General features: G+C 39.7%; 1 protein-coding gene across 1 annotated transcript in view; it reads right to left on the minus strand.

The window, feature by feature from the left end:
• The window catches only part of LOC132330796 (BMP/retinoic acid-inducible neural-specific protein 3), a 187,956-nt gene that overhangs the window by 91,392 nt on the left and 71,114 nt on the right, over positions 1–25,450 (minus strand). The window lies entirely within an intron of this gene.

The raw sequence follows: 25,450 nt of genomic DNA on the forward strand, positions 1-25,450 counted from the left end.
AAGCAATGATTTACCCAATTATGGACCAGATGCAGCAGACATTTTTGTCAGAACAAGGTAAATTTTAAAATCATAACAAGAAAGAAATAAATAAAAACGAAGCCACTTAAGTTGCTGCTGCTCCCGTTGGTTTTGTGTGGCCCCTAATGTGAATAGAGCTCTAAAACAACACAGTTTGTTAGAAACTGCAATTAAAGCAATGATTTACCCAAATGTGGACCAGATCCAATAGGTATTTTTGTCAGAACAAGGTAAATTTTAAAATCACAACAAGAAAGAGCCCATCTTCTTTGCCTTTTGATGTTAAGTCACTTAGGTACAGAACTAGATAAACTGGATAACCTAAAGAAACACTGTCACACCACATTTGACCTTACTGTGATAATTCCACTTTTCTATACTTCTGGCCTCCATTTTGAGAAAATACAAAGACAGAAAGAGTGATTCCTAAAAAGGGATAATGTTTCAATTGGAAGAGGGATACAAGTGAGCTCAAAGACTTGCCTCCTTCCCCTCTCCAAAGTAAATCAGTGACAGCAGGGAAAACAAACGAGCGCGTTGCACAGCAATAAACACATCTTTTATTAATTTACTTGCCAATTAAGACACCAGATAGAGCTATTAGTGAGAAGGACTCATTGTCCTCAAATCTAGACTGCCTTGGCAGTAACTTGACTTCTCCCAGATACAGGAATAGCAGTTTTGGTTACAGACTCAGAATTAAGTGCAAGGCACATGAGGACTCAGCCACCACTTTGTTGAGTTTTTTGCACAGCCACACCAATTAGGATTCCTCTTGGACAAGGTGATGGAAAAGCAGGGAGCTTATCGACCTTGCAAGGTCCTGCTGAAGGTCCCAGGTAAACAGAGAGAAACACTCATGTCCAAAATTAACACAGAAGCAGGAATCAAAGATGCAGCAAAACAAAAAAAATAATATTTGAGGGATCCCAGAAACCAAGGGCTGCCAGAAGCTGGATGACCAGGGCTGTGTAACAGATACTAAACATTGGGATTTTTTAATTCTTTTAAGTCCACAGTTCGCAGCAGAACCCAGATAAATAAATTTTTGTGTTTAGCCCTTTCCAGCATCCTCCTCTTTCTCTCCCAGATCCAAACTGCCTTTCCTCTCAGACACATTCTGGCAGATGCCATTTTTTAATCAAAAACAAACATGAAGAATGATGGTAGGGAGAGATTTCTGTAACATAACTGAAATTTAATGTGATTTACCAGTCAAGGGCGTGAGGTTAAATGAGACCCCATAGTTCCTAAAGACTCTACACATCACCAGTGTGCTAAATTGGTATTTGAGAATTGCTTTCTGATTGGGGATTTTCCATCTTAGTTGTCAGGTTTTGAAGTTTCCTCTCACAACTTTCCTTTGCTGTTAGGAAACTAGAACACCTATAACTTCTATTTGCAGCTTTTATGGAACTACTGTATGTGAGTAGAGAGAAATGAAAAAAATTACACACAAATATTTTTTGCCTGTAAAGTGAAAAAATCCTTATTGTGTATATTGATAACATTCATGCAGACACTAAAAACAGTGAATTACCCTGCACTGTAAATGTAATTTTCAAGTGAAAAACAAACCAAACCACTAAAAAATAAATCAATTACAAAAAAACTTCCTTTTTTTTTTTTGTTGTTGTTTAAATTCTCTGCTTTCTGGGCATATTTTTCATTTGAATATGTTAGAAAATATTGGTTGACTGTAGTTCCTTAACAGACAGACTTGCTTTGACACCAAGAAAATATCACAAGTTTTATGCTGTAAAATATTTATTTTATGCCTTGAGGAAACCTTTTGTTCTAAGCTCTCTATCTGAGCTGAGGTTCAAACACAATATTAACAGAAAACTACAATTCTTATAAAAGACAGTTTGCTGCCCCCCTTGATCTGATGTTCATTGTGAGTATTTAAGGACAGAGAAGACCACCCTAATCCCCTCAACCTGCCTCCTTTTTAGTGAACCCCCCCAAATACCTCTTGCTGTCACACCTTTGGGACTGTACCCCAGAAAAACATCTCATCCTGACTGGAATTCTGAGGATTTCTCAGAAATCCTCTGCAATCTGTTGTGGCATTTAACTACAGAGGGTCCATTCTATTTTCAGTTTGAACATTGCCAATTCCAGTTTCCAGTTTTTAGAGCTCTTAATTCATGCTGGGCAACTGAAAAATTTTCTAAATATTGGATACAATCTGTGCAAGTAATTACAGCTCTTGTCTGAATCCCCTCTTAACCTTGGGCTGAACCCACAGCCATCCTTGGTGTCTGACTGTCAACAGTGGGCTCAGAAATTATGTCTCACAGCCCTTCTCCACAAGCAGCAAATCCTTTCCTGGAAGAGTTAAACTGGAAACAATGGCCACATCCAGGACAAATTCAGAAGAATTTCCAAGTTGGGGTTGCCCTGACCTACCACAAATCATTTATTTACTGAATCTGGGGAATGGGTTATTCTGGCACTGAGAGAAACTTGCTTGGCTTAACCAAATTTGAGTTCCTTCCACAGTTTTTTGCTATAGAATGATTTTTTATTTCTGCTGTAGGTTTAGAGAGGAAGTAGGCAAATGCTTTTGTAAAAGTTTTTTCTTTTTTTTTTTTTTTTTCTTTTTTTTTTTTTTTGGTTCAGAACATATCAATGGGAGCATTGATTAGTGCAGCAAGTAATCATCCTTTGAAATTCACTGCTGAGGAATCTGGGGGAGTAGAACATGGAAGATGGAACCCTTTTAAAAAGATAACAGTTTTATAATTGTGCCCCAGACAGAGCTGAAGCTTTTAGAGATTTTAGAAAACAGCTTTTCTATTTTGCTGAGGTCTTTCTTAAATGAAGTGTTTTGGAATATGGAGAGATGAAGACCTAAACTCTCTGGGAGAGACAAGAAGAAGGTTCATCTCTGAAGATAAAATAGGGATGCAGGACACTAAAAGTGTCTCCCTGTCTGCAGGAGCAGGTATACCTGGATTTGGACAAGAGAGAAGTGATGAACAGCTTCCAGAGATGAGGAAATATTTCAGACTTCAGAAGGAGCTGGGTTCATGAGAGCAAAGTGCAGGAGCAGGGTAAAAGCTGGGATGAAGTTCAGGGTGAGGGGTTAAGGTGCATTATTTCTAGCACATTGAGTGAGGAGGTTTTCACAAATACTTTCTGGGTCACTAGTAGCTCCTAAAATTAGAGCTGATTTACCTTTTTAGCAATATCACTCTGAGTAAAATCATATCCTTATCTTCCTTTATATATGACCCATAAATATGTCTATCTATGTATCTGTCCATATATAATTTCTGGTTTTAATCTTAATTTCACTTCACAACCCTCTCTTGTCACCCCTTTCTTTACCTGTTTGCCTTGCACAAGCTCTCCAGCTCCAACCATTTGGCTTAGTGCCCAGTGTGCATTATTCCCCTTTGGAAATAGGGGAATAATGCACACTGGGCATTATTCTCCTGCCCATTGCCAAAGGCAGAGCAGCAGGTCTGATGGAGTTCATCATCTTACTCTGAGCAGAGAAAATGCTGCTTTGCAGAGGCACTGAGTTCCATCCATCAGGAGAGCACCCCCCATGGAATAGCAGGGCACCTTCACTCCTGGATGATGAGAGCATGACTGCTTTGAAGGGCCTGGCATGACAGTGGCAGCCTGAATCCAAGGTTTTCCCATGCAGCTGTAAGTTCTGCTGTTGGCAGAACAGTCACTGAGGGAATAGATGGTGGTTTTCTCCTCCTACCTTCTTTAAAAGCCTGAGGATTTCAGAGCTAATAATCTTACTGTGAGCAGAGAGAATGCTGCTTTCCAGAGCCACTGAGCTCCATCCATCAGGAGAACATCTCCCATTGAACAGCAGGGCAACAATGCTGGCTGCTGCTCAAGAAAACTGATTTTCCACTGAGAACAAACACTGGGGCTAAGGGAAGATTGGCCTTTCCTGCTCTTCCTCTGCTCTGTAAGAGCCCAGCCCAGCAGCTTCTGTGGTGTTCTCAAGGAGAGAATGGCAGGTGGATGTGCTGCCCATCTATTTCCAGGGTGATTCACTGCATGGAGTTCTCCAGTGCTCCAGGCAAAGCCTGCTGTGGAGAAGGATGATGGCTCAGAGTTCCCAGGCTTGCACATGGGAGAGGAAATCAGTCAGTCTGGCTCCCAGGATGAAGCCTATAATGGAATCATGTTATTATCATAAGTAGTGCCCCAGGCCACGGGCAGCATTCTCTCCATCTTCCCAGCTGTCAGAGCCATGGATTTGCATGTGCTGCCCCAAATCTGATCCCTGGCTGCTTGGCTGCTTGGCCATGGGAGTTCTGGAGCTCCCATGAAGAATGACCAGCCAGAGAGTTAATGTGGGATGAGGAGAAGCACGCTCTAAAATGCAGTTGTCATTTCAGCACTATTCTTTTATTAATGATGTTGAGAGAGATGTTTAATCTCAGGAAACCATTAGTCTTCTGACAGGAAAGACCTGTTAGTAAAGCATTATACAAGTTTTGGACAAGTTTTTCTCTTCAAAGAAGCTTAAATTGCAGGTGGATCTGAAAGGAATCCTAGGGCTGACAATTCAAAGAAGCTTAAATTGCAGGTGGATCTGAAAGGAATCCTAGGGCTGACAATGTCTCCTTTGAGTTTCAGGCCACAGCTTTTTTTCCAAATGTGTACATTATTTATACACTTGCTTCTATCACTTTATTAATTTCAATACATTTTAAATCTTATGGCATGGGGAGTTATGGAAAGCTCTCTATAAAACAACTAGATAAAGGAAATGTTTAAAATGCCATTGTACTCTAAAATGGTAGTGTGAGGAGATTTGAAATGGGAATATAATCTCTTCCATTGCAGTGATTGAATCAGCCTGTAAAGAGATTTACTGTGAGTTTGATGGATACTTCCTAACTGCCTAAGGTCAACCACTCACAAAACAGAGCCCAGGCAAAATTAACAATGTTAGGCCTCATTTGAAGTAATTTGTTGTGTTTTATAAATCAATATTATTACTGGTAAGCATAAATGCTATTGAATAATGTCGTGGCATAATGTGGAGAACACTCTTGGAAAATGAACTTCATACAATTTCTAATGCAAAAGAACTTTTCTGTGTTCTTTTCTCTTATTGTCTTCAAAATTAGGAACCTTCACTCTTGGATGGTGAGAGCATGATTGCTTTGAAGGGGCTGGAATGACAGTGGCAGCCTGACTCCAAAGTTTTCCCATGCAGCTGCAAGTTCTGCTCTTGGCCGAACAGCTCATTGGGGAATAGATGGTGTTTTTCTCCTCCTACCTGCTTTAAAAGCCTCAGGATTTCTAATGCCTGAGGCCATGGTTTGAATAAGGCCAAGATGAGATGAAGGCAGTTTCATATTATATTAAGCTTCTACCTGCTAGCAGATCCAAAACAGGAAGTAGATAAAATATTTGCTATGAAAAAAAAAAAAAAAAAGAGAGAGGATTCACCCAGATCTAGAATCAAGTAATATCCAAGACTGTGTTACTCACAGATGGGCAAGTGAAAAAATTCACCTTACCAGCACAGGTCATAGAACTTTCAGTGCTTATTATAATCAGTTAAACAATGGACAGTCTGCCAAAATCTTTACTAAATGCTTGTTCTGGTCGATTTTTCTATCCAAGGTGAAAAGAGGGGAGCTAGTTACATTGTGGCTGAGCAGCCTCCTGAAAATCTCTATCTTAGTATAGAGACATGACCATAGAGAGAAACATTGCAACATGAGCAAGGTAAACAGAGCAACCTCCCTGGAGGAAAAGAAGCAGATAGTACAGAACACACCTCATCTGTGTCCCTTAACATTTTCAATTGCCTACACGTGGTGATCAGAAAAAAAAACATTCAAGAAATAGTAAGCTCTTAAACAAATTTGCCCTCTATGAAATGGAAAGTATTTCTTCATCAGCTTTATGCTTGTAATTGTCTGACATTTTGCCAAGGTCAAAACAGAAAGATTTACTGAACATATGCATTTTTTTCCATATTATTGCTTTTACCTTGCAGAGAATAAGCCCTATCAGCTGGATTTCTCTTTATCCTAATATTTTTTTATCCTAGTAATACTTTTTTCCTTTCTATGCCTTTTTTGCCTTATCAGCTTCCTAGCATTTGAAATTCCACTTCCAGAACTAGAATCCATCAGTATCAGCTTCACTATCTTCTTGCATTATGCATATGAAACACGTGCAAATGTATTAATGAATTTTAACAAAAAGCAAATGTAAAAATGAATGTAACAAAGAACAAATGTATTAATGAATTTTAACATACATTATACCCAGAATGTACTCAGATATATTTTGTTTTTATGACTCCTGATAGTCAGATTACTGAGTCAGCTAGTGGGACATCAATGATTTCAAACTTCTCACCTGTCATGAGCATCAAAAGGGAGACAAGAGGGAGGGATGTGGCTTTCCTTTTGTGCATGTCTGGTTGGTATTTAGCCTCTATAACACCTGCACTGAAAAATTTTCTCCTCTGATGAAATCCAAGGGGGAATTATTTCTGCGCCTTGTCATGTGGTGTTGTTTGTCTTTTACCCAGAGTTTGTGATTAAATTCCCAACACCTTTGTGAACATTCATTCAGGAGTTCACCATCCACATATTTAGCTGGACCTATATTCATACAAAGGTATTTTGTAGCTCCTAATGACTAAATCTAATTTACCTCCTGCCTCAGAGGCAGCTCAATCACCAAGCAGTGCAGAATAAAGCAGAAATGCTTTATTCTTACTCACCAGGAGCATGTTGCAAATAACACAAGGGATAAACAGCAAGTACAGGAGGAGTGAAAACACTTCAAAACTGAAATGTGTTTGTATGAATCATCTAAGAGTGAGGGAACTGGTGAATGATCCTGTGAGATCTCACCAGTTTGCACTGGCTTGTAAGACAAGGGTTAAATTCCAAGCAAATGATTCATGAGCTCTGCATGTCAGGGAGCAGAGGGGAAAGGGAGAATTCCCAGTAAAACCCACCCTTGCCTCTGCTACATCTGAGTGGGATGCTTGGGAGGTGTTCCCTACAGGTTGAGTAAGCAGGAAACAGATTTTGCCCCTCTTTTCTATTTCTGGGGTTCGTTTCCTTAGATGTGCTCTGCCCTGTAGGCACTTGTAAGTGCATGCTATGTGTGGATATCCAGAAGTAAAAGTCTCTCCCAATAACTAGAAATCTGGATTTAGTCCAAAGATTTTTGATCTGTTGAGCAAAACCTGTGCATTTTACATTGGTGCCTCTAAGCATGGAAGTGCCCTCTACACAGAGGTCAATGCCAGACCCTTCAGTGGTGCCCAGAGACAGGACAAGGGACAACAGGCACAAACTGAAACATGGAAAGTTTCCCCCAAAAATGAGGCAAATCTTTTCAGGCTGCCCAGAGGGGCTGTGGATTCTCCTTCTCTGCAGACACCCCAAACCTGCCTGGGTGTGACCCTGTGCAGCTGCTCTGGTGACCCTGCATGGCTGGAGTGGGTGATCTCCAGAGACCCCTTCCACCCCCAGCCAGGCTGGGATCCTGTAAAAATTATAATGACAACTTGGATTTACAGCCTGCAGGTAAGATGGTGACACATTTGGAGACAAAAGTAGTTGTCCATCTAAATAATAACAATAATCCGTTCTCACTGGTTTATATATTTATTTTTTTCCTGCAAAAAGTATTGATTTCATGGTTTGTCATATGTCCTAGAGGGATTGCAAAACTGTACCTTCTCCCCTTGGCAGTATCAAGAGAGTTTCCAACACCTTGTACTGGCAAGCTCAAAGCATCCTTCTTTCCCAGTTCACATCTGCTCCTGGGAATCATTTATTATCTAAACAGGTAACAGATTTGATAAAAAGGTGCATTTTTTTAGACTAGCAGAAGACAGAAGAAATCCAAAAAATTCCTCTGACTGGAAGATTCTTGCTCTTTTTTATTTTTTCATTTTATTTGTGACTGTTAAGAAAGCCAGTATTGCCTGAAATTCAGTGTGGGGAAAATACATGGATTTACAGTTTGTAAATGGGTAAAAGACTCTTTCACTTTCACAGAAGAAGGTATCTACAGCTAAAACAGCAGTTAACCTTTGAAATGGAGAAGACTGCCCTGGAAAAGAGTTTTTTGACACAATAAGAAGATGAGTTGTTAGAAAGAGAAGAAAAAAGTCTGTTTGCAGTCTTTTTGCCTAACCTTAAGAACCAATTGGTATTATGGTCCTGTCCCTGTAGTTAATTGTACAGGAAAAAAAAAAAATTATGGATCCTAAGAAAATGAAAATCAAGAGTCTCTGGAACTCTCATTGGGGCTGGACTTTAGGGATTTGGCTACACCTTATACTGCTTCAAAATCAGCATGAAAATCATGTTCTTCTTCAGTCTCTTTTTGTCCTGACTGAAAACAAAAAGAATTGAACCGTGTTTCTTGTAGAGATAAGGAAGAAATTTGAATCTGTGGAAGTGTTTTAGTGCATAAATCAACACATGAAAATACAGTTTATGAAGAATGAATCAGCATAAAGATCTGTTGGAGGAAATAAAGCAGAGCAGAGGATTCATAGATTCAGTGTTGAGGGAAACTCACAGATGAATCACAGGGGAAACACAAACTGCTCAAATTCTTCATCATTATGTGATACAACTCATAGTCTCAAAGTCTTTGAAATGCCTTTTATTACCATTTTTACAACTTCTGTTTCAGAGCTACAAATTGATCTGCAGTACTGGGCAATGGAGAGGCCTGCAGACAAACCCACATGGTGATAAATGATTTAAAGTTTCAAGGGAGTGTTCTTGCTCACCTCTGCTCTCATTTGAAAAACGAGGCACAGCCAGGCTGAGAATTCTGGCAGTGATGTGAGCAGCCATGACCTCCTTCTACCCCATACCCAGAGCCAAACAGAAAAACCTTGTATGACCTGGAGAGTGTGGCAGGGAATATGAGTCCTTAAAGCCTTTGGAAGGTGTTTGCTTGCTTGTTTCTGGGCTGTTACTGATGCTCAGGGTTGGCTCATGCCTGGTGCCACAGAGAACAAATTGCCTTCTCTCCAAAACAAAAGCTGATGTTACTCCTGACTGCCTACAAGAGGGAAAAAAGTAACTAAATTGTTGGCTTCGAACAAAAAATATATAGTCTTAAATATTTTCTCAAAGAAATACTGATCCAAAGCCTTATTTATGAAGCTGTATATAAAATCCAGAATTGTTCCTTTTCCAGGAGGAATGTTGTATAAACTTAACCTTCTACAGTGTGCATTATTTGGCTCATTTTCTATTCAATTTATAAGTTTTTCCTTCCAAAGTGGAGGCTTTTTGTCTCCAGTTTGATGCCAGCAGTGCTATTTACAGCACTGATGGATGAGAGTTACTTAACCTGCACTTGAATTTATAAAGGCAGTTGTTTCTACCAACCCTCTGGGATGAGTCTGGCTTCACACAAGTGTAAATCTCACAAAGACATGCATAAATGCTGCCTTGATATTGTGAAATATAACATCTGCACTATTGTTGTCTGTCGAAATTCAAATTGTTGAAAGGAGTAGGAGGTAAACCAAAATATTTCCTGAAAATACTTTGGTGTTTTATTTGTTTGTTTTGGCTTAGCTCTTGGGGGAATGTGCAGATGATCTTCTTTGCATCTAAATGTTCTCCTCCTGTGCAAGTGTTGTTCCACTGGTAGCAGGAAATGCTCAGATCTCTACATACACACAAAAAAATTAAGTCAAGAATTCTTATTCAGCATATGAAAATGTTTCTGCCACAGCAAAGGATGCCTCTCTTTTAGGAAAAACTATTTGTATTAATTCCAAACTAAATTTGGAATATTACTTTATTAAAAATTGTCCTGGTGGGGTTTTTTTGTCCAGTGGACTACATTGCAACTATCTCTAAAGAAGCAGTGGAATTGCACTGGCGAGCTAAACAGAGAATCAGGGCAAGAAAATTGTCAATATAATTCCAGATTATATTGGAAGTGTTAAATGAAGTGTTAAATGTGTTCTGTGAAAGAATAAAGCCTATATTTCTCTTACTTTATAGACTCACAGAATCCCAGAATGGTTTGGGTTGGAAGGGACCCCAAAGCCCATCCAGTGCCACCCCTGCCATGGCAAGGACACCTTCCACCAGCCCAGGTTGCTCCAAGCCGCATCCAGCCTGGCCTTGGACACTGCCAGGGATCCAGGGACAGCCACAGCTTCTCTGGGCAACCCATTCCAGTGCTTCATCATACTCGCTATAAAGGATTTCTTCTTAATACCTAATCTAAACTTGCTCTCTGGCAGTTTGAAGCCATTCCCCCTTGCCCTGTCCTTCCAGTTCCTGATGAGTTGTCCCTCTCCAGTTTACTGGAGCCCCTGCAGACCCTGGAAGGTTCTGTGAGGTCTCCACACAACCTTCTCTTCTCCAGGCTAACCATTCCCAGCTCTCCCAGCCTGGCTCCATAGGAGAAGTGCTCCTGAGCCCTTCATGGCCTCCTCTGGACTTGCTCCAACATTTCTATGTCCTTCTTATGCTGAGGACTTCAGGACTGGACACAGAGCTCCAGCTGGGGTTTCACAAGAGCAGAGGAGGAGGAGAATCCCCTTCCTTGACTTGGGGGTCACAGTGCTCTGCATGAGCCCTGGGCTCTGCTGTTTCTGGGCTGGGAGCACTCAGGGCCAGCTCACAGGGAGTTCTTCCTCAGCCAGCACCTCCAAGTCCTTCTCCAGGTCTGCTCTCAGTTCCTCTCTGCCCACCCTGTTGGGAATTTGGGGCTGCCCTGACCCATGTGCAGGACCTTGCACTCCACTTTGTGGAATCCATGAGGTTCACAGAGCCCCAACCTGTCCAGGCCCTCTGGTCCATCTTTCAGTCCTTCCTGAGTGGTGGGGATGTGGAAATTACACAAGGTGAGGAAACAAACAGGGGGAAAAAAGGTCTCTGGCAATCTTACAAAACTGTGTAATGTACACTGTAATACATCCATTAGAGAGTTACACATTTTGTATGAATCTAGACCTATTCTGAAGCTCAACCTACCTTGAAAATTCTGAGAAAGTTACTTAACCCCTCTACAGAGTCCAAATATGAGCTTTTAAAAGAAGCTGTAAATAGAATGAAGCTCTACATATTTACTATTGTAAAATATATGTATTGAAAATGCATTGCAAAGTTTCTGTGCCTCTGAATTCATTTCATTATCACTCCCAGCACCTTGGTAGAAGAGGTCTTAGACAGAAAAATGAAGGTGATTTTGGAAAATTTCAAATGGGATATAAACACCAGAGGGAGATAAAAGAGTATTAATAATGCCATGTAATTATCATTTACACTGTAGGTTTTAGGTGTATAAAACCACAAGTCCTGACAGAGAGTGGGAGGGACTGAGACTTTGGGCATCAGCAGAGGCTGCAGAGCAGGGACATCTTTTCCAGCCAAGAGGAGCAGTACACGACATATCCTCCCAAACATTTAGCTATGGGCAGGGTTACTCTGCCTTTCTACTCATTTTTTTTATGGAACATGAGTGTTAACATATTTGGGAGCAGTATAAGATATGCAGGCCAGTCGAAATTAAGAGGCATAACAATTTAACTAAAATTATCATTAAGATTATTGCTTATCTTCTAGGTATATTTCTAGTTTGAGTTTGATTAGCCAATCATTTCAGATTATTTGTCACAGTATAGCAAGTGTGCTTTGGACCACATTGTCCTGGCTGCTGTTCTGCCTCAGGCACAGGATTATGAAGGTCTATATGAACATTGCAGGTTTTTCCTAGGAAGAAACAGAATGAAACATGGGTCTCCAGATCTAGAAATAAACCCAAGATTAACTGACTTCCCAATCCATATACCCAACAGACATGAAAGTGTTTGTTCTCCAATTTTCTGGGGCAAGGACCAATGCTGAGCAATTACCAGGGATTCAGATTTAGCCAGAATAAATTTAGATTTGCTCTTAATGTCTTGGCCAAGATGATTTTTGTTTGGTTGTAGCACTCACCAGCTCTGCAATGCTGCCAGGAAAAAGCACCAGTGTACCTCGGCAGTCTGTCTTGCTTTCCCTGAATGGAGATTAGGTGTTAAATATAGCCTAGTATTTTATGGGTAATAAGAATATGTTCCATTAAATGAAAGGTGTGAGAATAAATGAGGTCATTTATACTTAGAGTGCACAAGACAAATCTGCTGACATAGGATCCTGTGAGCAGTTACAAAATCTTGCCCTTTGAACTGCCAGCTGGAACACAGTTCAAAGTGCAACAAAACAGGCATTTTGCCATCTGATACTTGGCAGAGACCACTGTGAGGGACCCCCAACTTCACTTTCTGGGGGAAATATATCAAAATATTCAGGAGCAAGCTAATCAGCATATTCATAAACAGTCTCACTGAAAACAAGGCAGAAACTGCATAACACCAGGGTCTGCTCTTCCTGTCTCACTGCATGTAAGCAGTGGGAAAAAGAGACAGGGTGGTTGGAAATTTCCTTTTACAGAGATAAATTCTCACTTTGTTCTGCTGGTGCCTTGAGTTGTCCTGTATGAGAGGAATGATGGATTTGTCTTTCCAAACAAGCTGTGGGTCTGCTGGTAGATAAAACCAGCACTGGGAGATAAAAGAAACAATGGGAAGGATTCCACTGATTGGTGAATGGAAAAAGATACTTGCTTTTACAAATAAACTTTAGGTTTGCTGATAAATGAAATTAGACATTGAAAGATGAAAGAAACAATGGAGAAGAAAAAAACCCTAAATTCCATAAGAATTAAAAATGAAAAGGGAGGGTTGTACATTAGAGGAAAATCTTTGGTATCAGGCATTCCAGGAAGTCTGAACCTCTCAAGTATCTCAGAAATGGGGAAAGAGAAAAGGGAAATGTGGCCAGGAAATTGGGATAAAAAGAAGGCTGTGTCCTCCAAAAATGTGAGAGACCCCAGGGGAATGCCCCATGGCCTCTCCCTTTATTCCAATAAAGTCAAAGGACACCTCTGTCTCCTTTTTGGACATGAACCTCTGGTGTTTGTGGATTGATTTTCCTGACATGTACGAGTGAGAAACCCACAGCCACCACTGTGTGTAGGGACATTCACGTGCTCTGAGCTGGAGCAAGGGGGGCACAGCCTCTGCTGACTCTTGATGTACTTCACACCAGGTCACAGAGCTGCCACAGGTGCTGAACAACTCCCTCCCCCTTGAACCTAGGACCAGGTGACATCAGGTCAAAGAGCAGAAATTTAGTGACTGTCCAAACATCCCAGGAACAGAAATCTCCCTGACATCAGACTCCTTGCTGTACTTTTCTTGTAAGAAGTAGTTCACACACAAAGCGAGCCACAAACCCACAACCTCCCTATCCCCCCCATACCAACTCTGTCAGGAAGGAAGAGGCAGAGAGGTAAATACTCCTATGATTTGAGGCATATTTTGATATCTCAAATATCTCAAATTTGAGGATTACTCTTCATTACTCTGCTTTCTGCTCATCCTGAGCATGACACCTGTGTGTGGTTGAGGTTGGACTCCCCTTGCTGGAGGTCACCTTGATGCCTTAAGTTTAGCTTTCATATTTTCCAGATTCTGTTCTGCATCAATATATAATTCTGAACTTCATATAAAGTGTTAGCAAGCTCTCCTCACAGCTTAGTTTGACAAAGCAATCCTTTTCCAGCCCCAGAACCAAGGACACCACTGCAGCTTCAAGCCCAAAAAGTTTTAAGAACAGGGAATTGTGGAGAGCAGACTGGGAGGATGGGACTGCAGAACCTGGAGCTGTAATTGGACAATGAACCCCAATATGGAAATGGACCAAAACTTATAAAAGAGTAAAAAAAATATAAATTCATAAAATTTAAAAATTTTATTTAAAAAAAAAAAAAAACTTAGAAACTGGTGACCAGTCATCCATCTTGGGTGTAGCCACAGCCAGGCTCTTCTGCTGCCCAAGGTGTATCCTGTGAATGCCTTCTAATAAATCCCTACTTTATTCTTTAACTCTGTCCAGCCCCTGTTCCAGGTCAGCCTCTTTAGGCATCAGCCTCAGAGTGGTGATAATTGTCTAATTCTTCCTCTCCCACAAGGCCCATCCATGCCCAGGCTGGTCTGCAGCAATAGTGGTCTCACCCTGCTGAAACCACAGCAGAAAAAGTAGGAAAGCAGGTTTCCAGAAGAAATTAAGAAGAACTGGGCTTCATCTGATCTGCTCTTGGAAGGGAGGTGTCTTATGTAGAGGCCTGATTTACACATATATATAAATATATACATATATTTTAAAATTATATTAAAATATTTAAATATACCTATATATAAAACAATATACTGTTGCCTCTCTGGGAGCAATCCTAACCCTTTTTTTATTTTTTAATTTTTAATTTTTTATTTTTCCCAAGGAAATGAAAGCAAAATCAAAACACAGGGACGTTCTGCTCTGAATCTAGCTAACACCAAAATTGCCCTTGATATGAAGAATTCGGAAGTGGTCTTGGATCCAACAATTCCGACACAGCCATGAATCCCTGCACCCTTTCAAGAGAAAACTTGACCCAGCAACAGCTGCACAGATAAGAACAAACGCTTTCTTCACCTCTTTAACTTAAATAAGCACACGAAATTCGCTGCCAAATAGGGACTATTTAAATGCTAATTGGGACAGCAGGTGATTTCATTTCCTCTCTGATTTTTCCTTCAAACGAAATAAAAGGAGTTGCAGCAATCCGAGCCTTTTCTGTTATTAAAATGGTTGATTTTGTTGGAAGCTGTTCTATGCGGTATTGTCGCGTCTTGTGATAACTAATGAAATTTTTGAAATTGAAGGAAATTACAGGAAAAAAATATACTCCACATCATATATCCGTGTCACATTCAAATTAATTTACTGAACGAAAGAAAAGTTAAAGTTGTTATAAATCAAATACTTTCCACTTGCACTCCAATTTTTAATCTAATTTCTGGTTAATAGTTTAGTACACCTTCACTGATGCGAAAATAACATAAAAATAGAAAATATTAACCATGCAAATTTCGGTTTTCTAGTGGAATTTTTGCAGCATTCTGCATACACAAATTGCACTTTTACAACTCACATAATGAGAGAAAATTGTTGCCTCAAATAATCGAAGACCTCACTGCAGCCTGCTGCAATCATCTCCTTTTCCACAGAAACTCAGAAACCATCAGGAAGTGGAAAATCTCTGTGCTGTGGATCAGCTTGGATAGAATTTGATCTATCAGTGTCCATGCACAGTCCCAATAAACGATGAATATTTGTGTATTTCAGCACAGAAGGAGTGATCACAGTCATCTGGCTGAAGGTAGCAGACCCAGATTTGCAAAGGGTTCCTTGTTCCTGGTGCATTATCAAATTAGAAAGTGTGAAAAATACACATTTTGTGATTGGCTTTTCACAAATATGAAAATGAATATTCTATGTGTTATGTTAAAAAGTGATGCTTTATTCATTCTCTTAAGTAGTGTGTTAAATATAGTTTCAGGTTATAACATAATGTGAAAATAGAAACTATGCTATGTAAGATACTTTTTAAAGAAAGGACTGGCAGTGAGATAGCAGCCACAGGACACCCAAATCTTTCAGAGAAAGAAAATTTATTGCTCCATTATCAGAAGGAATGAACTTCATAAACTTGCTCAGCCCTGAAGACGCCATCAGGATTCAGAGGAAGAAGCTGACACTGCCCAGACAGAATCCTGTGTTTGAATGGAATTGATGCATCATGGATGAGGTGTATGAATATGCAACAGACTGTTGCTTCTAAGGGTTAATCCTCTGCTAACGTGGGTCATTTTCTGGGCTTATTTTGCCCAGAAAGAGGTACCCAGACTGCCCATAACTCTTTGTTTTATTGTCTCATATTGCCCTAAATCCTAATTGTCCAAATTTTTATTACCCTAATTATATTACTATTTTTATAACCATTTTATTACTATTAAACTTTCAAAATATTAAAAACAAGTGATTGGCGTTTTTCACAGAGAGGATCCTGCAGAGATTACCCTCAACCTGCTCTTTTCAAAACTTCTTAATACTAATAAGAGTGATAGAAAATATATTCATAGAATACCCAGACAGTATTCAGCTGAAGGCTCTGGAAAGTATTTTGGAAGGTTTTGAGAAACCAGAGAAACAGTTGAAAACTGACAATGTGGCACACGATAAAAGGTAAGGCACTTAGGATAAAAAAAGAGAAAATACCACAACATGTGGGGTCAGCCTCTTTTCCCAGGCAATCAGTAATAGGACAAGGAGAAACAGCCTCAGGTTGTATCAGGGGAGGCGCAGGATATTAGGAAAAATATTTTCAGTACAGGAAAGGCATTGGAACAGGCTGCACAGGCAGTGGTGGAGTCACCATCCTTGGAAGTGTCGAAAAAATGACTGGAAATGGTGCTAAGAGATGTGGTGTACTGGGTATGATGGGATTTGGCCAAAGGTTGGACTCAGTGATCTTGGAGGTCTTCCCCATTATATAATTTTATGAAAATAAATAATTAAGCAAGTAGAAACATGGTAAAATACAACACATTTCCGAAAAGTCCACCTAATTATTTTTGGAAATTCAAATCTGCAGTCTGCAAAAATTCTAACATAAAACAAGAAGGTTTTATGTGTGACAATAAAAAAAAAATAGCTATGTCACTTTCCAGAGGGCTGCTAAGATCCCAATCATAGCCCACAAAGAAATAAAATTAAAATATAATGAAAGAAAAAATAAAAATAAAACAAAATTTAAAAAAAAATGTAAAATAAAATATAATATAAAATGAAATAACTGTATGAATAATTTTCAAAATAACAAGCAGGTGAAAAAAGGTGTAAGAAATTCCTTAGTAGGAAATGTTGCACAGTTGGATCTTCTTGGAGAACACAAGACTTCCCATAACATATAGAATGTTATTCAGAAACAGGAGGTGAACAATTGCTCACTTGAGAAAAGCAAACTTTATCTGGGGCAAAGAAGCCTGAACAAGAGCTGTGTCCCAGTGCCTGCACATGCTTTAGCATGGGAAAGTCTTGGTCTGTTGGTGAGTCCCAATCCACAAATTAATAATATTCACAGTTATTGTTCTCTCTCAGCTCAATAGCTCCTGAAAAGTAGAGGAACTCAGAAAAATAAGGGACTGTCAGCAAAAGAATTTGGTTTAATTATATTTTATGCAAGGAGGGTTTGCTGCAAGTTGATACAAGAACATGAAATAAAAGAAATTATTGAGTGCTGATTATAATTGCTATGTTTCATAAAGGATCAGTCATGTCGTGGATGGCCCAGGATGCAAGGGGAATTATTCTGAAATGCCAGAGTGGAGCTGTAGTCAAGAATGTTATTTTCACTGAAAATGTCAAATATGCAGCAGAAGCTGCCTGTTTCAACATTTCAGTGGATTTACCGTGCTTAGATAAAATGTTTTGTTTCAGTGATTTTAAAATTATTTCAAGATTATCTTTTAATCAATTCTAATTTTATTTTGGCTGGTATTTTTCTAAAGCTGACACATTTTGACTCGGAAACACCAAGGAGATGTCATTTTAATTACAGAGAAGTTGGGCAGTTGAAAGTTTTATGACGTCAACTTTTACCCTTATTGGATTAAAAAAAAGAAAAAGTGCAGATATGTATAACTTCTTATTACTATTAAGTTCATTTCAGTTATTATTAAGATTCTGATTTATCATTTCATCACACATCCAAGAAGAGGAGGGGAAGAAATTTTGTATATCCGTACAAATAGCCATGCTTGTAAAGAAATTGCTACTCATCCCTGAAACCATGGGATTCTTTGAGTTTGAGGCTCAGGAAGAGGATCAGTCAGTCCTGCCCATGACAGCCAACAGGTATTTTTGTGGGATTTGAGGGAAACCTCACAATCTTAATTTTATAATGACAACATGAAGTGTTTTTCTCCCTCAGCTCCTACTTGCATTATGTTGTTGCATCTTCTACAACATTGTCCAGTGGCTGCTTGGCTATGCAAAATGCTAATTTTGTTTACATCACTGCTGCAGACTAAAGTGCTCTCTGGCAGCTCACAACAATCATAAAACTCCTGAAAATAAAGCCTTATTATAAAACCCATGAGGATTAATCCTGATAGAGGATTATTTCAGATGAACGAGCTGAGAACAGGTGACTCTTTAGAAGCTGATGTCCTCGGAGGGAAGAAAAAGAGAAGGAAAAATGTCTCTTTCAAACTGGAGAGCTGTTTATCAGGAAACAGCATTTCCAGGCTTTCCATGGGTCTTTCATAAACTGCATTTTGTAGCATTTTCAGCTGTGCCTGAGCTCAGGGATGGTCACTGCCCTGGCAGCTGGACGTGGGGACAAGTAGCTCTTCCAGGGGGGACCCTGGCACAGCTGGAATGTGCTGCCAGCAGAGAGCACAACTGGGAATGGATAAGTAGCAGCAGCCCCCAGGTGAGGGGTAGAGCCTTCCCAGAGCTCTGCTGTCATTCTGGGAGTGCTGTGATCCCTAGCAGGATTCCCACCATGCTGGAAGCAGAGGGGATTGATCTCCCATTAAACATTTACAAGGATTACAAGTGACCTGTACAAGAGGAAATGTGAAACCACCAGAGATTTGCTGAAGGAACACCCTGCCTTTGATGATAACATCTTGGGAAAGTGGAACTGAAATGCTATTTTAAGATTCTATTCACCCTAACCAATCTTTTATTATTTTAAAATAAAAACGATAAAAAGGCTTATTAAATAATTTTTTTTTTTCTACTCTATTTGTTCAGCCAGCAACTGGAATGCAAATGGTCTTGTGTACAGGACAAGAGCTGGCATCTCTGTTTGAGCTCTGATCTCATTTTTATGGGGAGCTAAACCCACCCTCTGTAGATAATTTATGTCCTTACACATTTGCACTGCATCAGAATAAATATTTTCTTTTTTCTAGTAAGTGTTCCAGGATACAAACTAGGTGAGTAATCAGTATGTACCTGACCTTATGCTGTTTGGGAAGCAGCTTTAGGGATTTTAAGAACAAAATATGTTTTAAGAGTCTCATGTGGCCATTGACAATTGCACTTGTTTAAACACAGAGAACAGCCCCTTCCAGCCTCAGTTTTCCCAGCTGGAAAAAGATAAGTATTGAGACATTTATGGGAGTCATAATACCTGTACCTATGAAATATTATTGAAAGCACGATGGGATGGGATTTTAAACGTTTTTTCTGTCACAGACATATTTTCTGAAAAATCCTTTTGCCAGGATTTTTTCTCCTGAGAAGCTCAGAAGCCTCAGAGGAAAAGAAAAACAATGATTATCTGCTGCTGTGGAATGCAGAAGGTGCATCTTTGATTGGTCCATGTGAGTTGTTTTTACTTGACCAATCCCAGTCCAACTGTGTTGGGACTCTGGTCAGTCACAAGATTTTATCATCATTCCATTCCTTTCCTTGCTTGCCTTCTGATGAAATCCTTTCTTCTATTCTTTAGTATAGTTTTAATATATCATTTTCTTTTAATATAAAATATATCATAAAACTATAAATCAGCCTTCTGAAACGTGGAGTCAAGGTTCTCATCTCTTCCCTCATCCTGGGACCCCTGCAAACACCACCACAGGTTTTCCAGCATTACATTCTTTCTGCAAAAATAATTTTAATGAGGATGCCCTTTGATCTGTGTAGTGCAGAGGTTCTTTTTCCATTGTGATTTTAAAGGACCTTATTTCACTTCCAAGCAGCAATGGAGTCTCCCTAGCTCCAAGCAATCACTGCTGCCCCTAAAAGGAATTTTTTCTGTTCTCCCTGAGATGCTCCAGTGGTAATTATTTGTATCTCTGTGCAGATGTTCTTGAACCTCTGAGCTGCACTCCAAAAGCAAGACAGGAATAATATGGCCCTGCCAGCACAATTTCTTAGCAAAGTAATAACCATGGTGCCAGAGGATGACCTAAGCCATGTATCAATAACTACTCTAAAATGTGCCAATAACCAAAGCTGACAAGATTCAAGTATGTAGGACACATCACTTAAACATGCCTTGGACATTTTTGGGAAGGTGCAGATGGGGATGGATGGATGGATGGATGGATGGATGGATGGATGGATGGATGGATGATGGATGGATTGATGGATGGATGGATGATGGATGGATGATGGATGGATGGATAAATGGATGGATGGATGATGGATGGTGGATGGATGGATGGATGGAGGGATGATGGATGGATGGATAAATGGATGGATGGATGGATGGATGATGGATGAATGGATGGATGGAGGGTTGATGGATGGATGGATGGATGGATGGATGGATGGATGGATGGATAAATGGATGATGGATGGATGGATGGATAAATGGATGGATGGATGGATAAATGGATGATGGATAGATGGATGGATGGATGATGGATGGATGGATGGATGGATGGATGATGGATGGATGGATGGATGGATGGATGATGGATGGATGGATGGATGGATGGATGGGTGGATGGATGGATGGATGGATGAATGGTGGATGGATGAATGGATGGATAGATGGATGGATGGATGGATGGATGATGGATGGATGGATGATGGATGGATGGATGGATGGATGGATGGATGGATGATGGATGGATGGATGGATGGATGGGTGGATGGATGGATGGATGGATGAATGGTGGATGGATGAATGGATGGATAGATGGATGGATGGATGGATGGATGATGGATGGATGGATGATGGATGGATGGATGGATGGATGGATGGATGGATGGATGGATGATGGATGGATGGATAAATGGATGGATGGATGATGGATGGTGGATGGATGGATGGATGGATGGATGGATGGATGGAGGGTTGATGGATGGATGGATGGATGATGGATGGATGGATGGATGGATGGATGGGTGATGGATGGATGGATGATGGATGGAGGGATGGATGGATGGATGGATGGATGGATGGATGATGGATGGAGGGATGGATGGATGGATGGATGGATGGATGATGGATGGAGGGATGGGTGGATGGATGGATGGATGATGGATGGAGGGATGGATGATGGATGGAGGGATGGGTGGATGGATGGGTGATGGATGGATGAATGGGTGGATGGATGATGGATGGATGGATGGATGGATGGATGGGTGGATAGATGGATGGATGGGTGGATGGATGGATGGATGGATGGATGAATGAGTTGTTTCTTAATTTCTCTTTCTATAAACACAAACAGAAGTAATGGAAGCATAGGTAGCATGGCAGACCTGTGCAAAGGACCCTAAAACAATAAACTTGCTATTACCTGAGGGGGATTGGTTTGTCCATATCTTACCTTAATCAAGATAAATCAAAGAGTAGAAGCATTTATACAAATTCACCCCTCTGGAAATCTTAAGCATTGAAAATGTGCCAAAGAGAATGATTAAAATTAGAGAAGTTTTAATTTTAAGTAGAATCTGGTCTTCTAAATTCAGCATCTGCTTCAGTAAGGAGTAAATATGCAAAGTGTCAGTAATTCTCTTTCACCTTTCCATCTCCCACCTGGCTTCTGACTTAATTGATTAAAGACAATCAAAAATAGGTTTAAAAAATTGTAAATGCTCACCTTTGTTTTAATCTATACCCAGACATTTGAATATCTAACTTCTCCCCGAGGCATCTTTACAGGGATGAGCTTCCAAAATCCTCTCAACAGCTCCAATAAAGCAGTATTCTTCTAAATACAAGTTTGGAGGCACGACTAATGAGATAAACAATGATTAGTTCAGAAGTGGCAGGGGAATAAGGAGTGAAGAATGTTTGTTCTGCACCTGCTGGAGTTATGCAAATTTGCCATGAGCCACTGGAGGCCTTGGCCTGGGAGGTGTCCTCAGTAATGAGGCAGAAGTTGGTGTTTATACCAACATCAAAGAAAAGCAACTTTCTGTGTTTATCAAGTGTCTAATAAACATCCTCAGGACACTGATGTTGTGATGTTGTGCAAGAAGATTTTGAGCCTTAGAATTCCAGCCCCTCTGATACTGATGAAAAACCAGCAGCTGAAATGTTCTCATCCTGAATGGACACAGTCACTAAAAAGAAAAATAAATGTAAAAGGACCTATTTATTAATTTGTAGTAGGTCTAAATCAGTGTATATCTATATTTGGAGTTTATGTAGCATGTGTAAGAGATGTAATTTAATGATACACTAAAATACCTACACTTAGGAACAATAATGCCATTAGTGAGCTCTGCTGACAATCCTACTGCTCTGTAAGTAAATTAAAACCCCGGCCTGTCAGAAAAGCTAAAAGTCTCAAGGGGTTAGAGCATCATGTTTACTATATTTAGAGATTTTAACAGAGAAAAGAAGTGAGTAGATGCAAATTATTTTTCATATCAAATGCTAGCACTATAATTACTATTATTAAAAAATTGTAAAGTGGACCCTAGGCTTTGTGGCAGCTAATATGTCTGCTCTGTGAGAACTCAATACAAAGCCCACTGAAGTAAATGAAGAGACAGAAAATAAATCCACAAGCCACCAAAATTTTAAATGGTTATTTTAGCCCTCTGCTCTTGAAACTGATTTAAAACTATGTGTTTGTGTAAATTATTCACAATCAATGTCTGATCAATTCGAATTATTTTTGTTCACAGCATGCCCGGCAGCATTATTTGTGGAGTTTATTCAGTGTTTGAATGCAGGGAGAACATTTCCCTTGTATTTTGTACTGGGGATAATTCATTGTGTCTACTTGACACCACACCCAGAGTGCCAGTTCATTGGGATCACTGCATGAATCTCCTCTGATTAGATTAACATAAGTGGGATAAGCAAGCAGATGTATAGATGTGCTGAACCACATGGGAAACGTGCTCATCTGTCCACTTCAAACTGTTTCTGTGGCTTCAGAGAGAAAACAATTTGAATTGACACACTTATTTTCTGGAATTGTGCAAAGAAATGGATACTGATGTTTACCTGGTATATATAAAAAATAAGGTTCAATCAAAAAAAACCAAAAAATAAAGTCACAACATCTGAAACCCTCAAAGGAGGTGATACCAGAACCTTCCCATTGCACACCATGAACCTGGAAAGCTTCCTTATGCATTTGGCATCCAATCATTCTGGAAGGATTGGATCAATAGAAAGTTACCAAGGCCAGAAGTCCAGATGGTGCTGGTTTCAGCCAGCTAAAATTAGCTTCATTGGGTTTGGCTCACTTGTCTGTTGCTGTTGATCCATGAGAATTTATGGATAACTGGACAAGAGCCAAAGCCATACCCCATTCATTACTGGATGTGTCTCCAGTTTTTCCTGTTAGAGTATAGTAGATGATCTTTTTTATAATCTGAAGTACATAAGAAATTCTATTTTAACCAACAGCTTGATTTGCTGTGATGAAAATTGTGTATCCGTTTGTTAATCAATTTTCAGAACACAAATGTTACATTTTGACTTTATCAACCAAAACCTCAGATGACTTTAACTAATGACTTTTTAATTACCCTCTGAATACATCAGCCTTGTTGGTTTCAGATGATGATTTGTTCTTCTTTGTTATTTATATTTTAGTAGTGTCCCAGTACCTTCAGATATTTTATTAGCAGGGTTTATTATACAGAACTTGACGCCACAGTGAGTTGAAACTGGAATTTATGCTATTAATAAGTAAAATAAGTACTGATAAGTGAAAGTACAATATTTTTATGTCTATATAATTCTAATAATATAATATTTTACAAACATTGTACCATAAAGTGATAAAATACACATCTACAAGATATGTGAAGGATAGGAAATTGTCTCTCAAAAAGAAGGCTGATGGTGTTAAATAAAACACATTCCCAAATGAAAGTGTCCTTATCACAAATTAATCCCAGGAGAGGTGATTATTGCCCACTGACTGCCGGTGTATGACACATTTTGTAAGGTCCCTAGCAAGCAAGTTGAAAGGCACATTTGAAGTGCAGTGATCATGGGTTTTACCTTTCACATCTATATTTAGTTCCAGCTGAACCAGGTCAGAATCAAAGGCAAAAAGACAGAGCTAGAAATGCTCGGATTTCAAAGCGCAGGAATGTTGACTCAGAAAGGTCATTGCCAGTTAATCTGGATGTTTCTTCATTGTAATCTGAACTGTGGGTGTTGGAAGGATTTCTCAGTGCTACTCACACCTCTTCTTAAGCAGTACCATAACCAGATAAAAGTGAGAAGGGTTTGGTCAAAACCTCCTCTGGAACTCCCTGACAATGAGAAAACCTACCAGCCATAAAAAGTTGTCTTTGCTTATTTCCATTTTGTATGGAGCAACCAATTTTTATATACACAGAGCATCATAAGAGTTTTGTTTCGAGAGAAGGACTTGCAAAGTTGTTGACCCGAAATTTTTGAGTTAAAGATGTCCAACAACTTCTGAATGGTAAAGGAGAGGCACATCCAAATTCATGTAAAATGGGTAAAATTATACTGGACAAATGTTGACATTGAGAAGGAGAAAAAGAAAACCCTTCAAACTGCCATTAATCTAAATGTATCAGTCACATTAACCCCAAATTGCTGAGGTTGCTTGTAGGCCATGGTGATGCTCACTCAATTGTGGCCACCTCACATCACAATTACATTGCCTGCATGTTCTGTGTGTACATCTATTTCATTGTTCTGTGAATTCCACTTAGGGAGTAAATAAAAAATTCAGGATGACTTTAATGTTGCATGAATCCATTGGTGTAGGCAATTCTTTCAGTGGGTATCTGATATGACCAATTAGCTTCATGTCTGTTACTAAAATTAGAAATTCAAACCCTGTCCTTTGTCAGTAAATCCGTCCACAAAAATATCTTAAATTTACTCAGTCTTCCAGACCTTGTGCAGAGGCTACAGCGAGGAGTGAAGAGGAGGATACACAACTAGGTTTGTTTGAAGCTGAAATGAGAGAGACACCATTCTTTGCCTTCAACGCTTTTTTATTTATTATTATTTTGCTCTGCAGTAGAAAGCAGCTGCAGATAAATTTCCAAACCTGGTGCCTCTTGCAGTTCATCCCTCTGCATTCCCCGAGTGCAGTGGTGACACATGGTGGCAAACGTTCCCCTCTGTTACACCTCAGTGGAACTTCTGTCCTTTCTCTCCAGAGCCCAATTTACAGCGGAAAGCAGCGGAGAGCACTCGCCTTCCTCCTAGTGTTCTGAGTGTCATTAACCCATTTCTATGCTTGATAGCTTCCCTGTGAGGAGGCACAAGATATTTCCATCTTCTTTCACCTACATTTTCCTGCTATTTCATTATCCTCTGCTAAATAGCGTTGCAGAAAATACTTGAATGCATTGTCTGGGATAACAACACAGCTGAGATGTGCTGAGATTGCTGCGTGTGCAGCAACTGTGGCATTGCTTCAATGTGAGCTCGTCCTCCCCCAGGTCTGTTCTGCTCTCTTTGTCTGTCTTGTCACCATCCTTCTGGTTTGGCAGAGAACTTGAGTTTTATTTATTGCATTTCTGAAATAACTTGTGCTTTCATGGAGATGCTG

The sequence above is a fragment of the Haemorhous mexicanus genome, chromosome 9 (assembly GCF_027477595.1).
Source record: "Haemorhous mexicanus isolate bHaeMex1 chromosome 9, bHaeMex1.pri, whole genome shotgun sequence".
In the NCBI taxonomy this organism is placed as follows: domain Eukaryota; kingdom Metazoa; phylum Chordata; class Aves; order Passeriformes; family Fringillidae; genus Haemorhous; species Haemorhous mexicanus.